The sequence below is a fragment of the Branchiostoma belcheri genome, unplaced genomic scaffold (genome assembly GCF_001625305.1).
Source record: "Branchiostoma belcheri isolate BF01 breed outbred unplaced genomic scaffold, Haploidv18h27 scaffold121, whole genome shotgun sequence".
NCBI lineage: Eukaryota > Metazoa > Chordata > Leptocardii > Amphioxiformes > Branchiostomatidae > Branchiostoma > Branchiostoma belcheri.
The window spans coordinates 654834-656406 of record NW_017802614.1 but is presented as its reverse complement, the minus strand read 5'-3'; positions in this window follow the sequence as shown (position 1 = coordinate 656406).

Genomic DNA, 1573 nt, shown 5'->3' with positions numbered 1-1573 from the left:
ACATTCCCATCATTCACCATTAAGAAATCATAGAATTTTCGCATTAATTATGCAAATTAGATCATCATTTGCATAATTAGTATCTGTTGATGTTCCATCTGCCATAGGTTACATACATTACATGTATGAAAGTACTATAATGTAAAACACTGTAATTATAGAATTTTCTAATTAATTATGCAAACAAAGTCCTCATTTGAATAATTTGCATTTAATTATGTACATCTGTCTCTCAGCTACCTACCTACCAAAAATGATGAAAATGCGTTGTTCCTATCTGGACTTATTTGCTTTCAAAGATTTCGCCCGAAGGTCCCCTGCAGTTCCAGAACAAGCTGCTAGGGGGACCAAACCCACACCACCTATTCCTGACAGGAAAATCTATCTGTCACCAAAAATTCAAGACCATAGCATGTTCAGGACAAAAGATACAAAGTTCTGCTGCAGTACCAAGGTCCACCAGGAGGCCCATATTTGACCTTGACCTTCGTCTTCCTAAGACTTGCCAGCATACCAAATATCATCACAATCCATAAAGGCGTTATGAAGTTATGCTGACTACAAATGTGCGGAAACACAAACACACAGACACACACACACACACACAGAGACACACACACAGACTCGCCAAAAACAATACCTCCATTTTTCATGCACGATGTTTTACAAGTGAGACAAAACGAACCTGTGGGTTTCCTAACAAACACGGTACAATCAGATTTGAAGTTTCTGTACAAGTCGGTAGTCGGTATGATTTTGTTTTTACACCAGGACCATAAAATAGCAACCTTTGCTATTATTTTGCTATCAGTAAATTGATTGCAACTAGTGTAACATAGGCATCAGACAGATTGCAGGAGTATTAGGGATCTGTTTTGTGTTCTATTACAGAAACGTTCACATTTATTTCAACATTACATCTGATACACTTACATATCAGCTCACAGTAAACATTCCAGGATCGTTTCAATCCCTCGCACTCTATCTTCAGAATTAACCTGTACTTGTGAGTAGCTTTGTTTTGAAGACAAGAAATATTCACCTCGACAGAAAGTAAACGCATGGCACGGAGACCCATTTGCGAAGAAGCATCTGTTAGACCGACCAGTCTTCTTTTACACAGGAAAAATACCGATGTCAATGGGCCAATTCGAGAGTGATTTGGCACACTACTTTGAATGGCGTTTTGAAAAAGATGGAGCACGGGCCAGGAATGATTTGACGTCATTTGTACGCTGTATACGGTTCGATAGGACACAAGAACAGATATACATTTAGATCGTACATAACGTAGGGTAGATGGCGCCAAATGCCAGGTTTGACGATCTCCTGACTGAAGTTATCTGCCGAAGACGGGACCAGCTTTGTGCGAATTGATCGAACAGCAGAAAAGATCACTATTAAGCGCAACTGGAGGGAGATTTCCCTGGCGTGCGTCTCGGACGTCGGTAGAATTGCAAACTTGACCAAAGTAATGGCCGGTACTCTTACAGATAAAGTACGCGGGGATTCGTACAACCACAGGAATCATCCGCTGCATCGGTGTTGTTCTTGGCAATCGATCAGAACACGG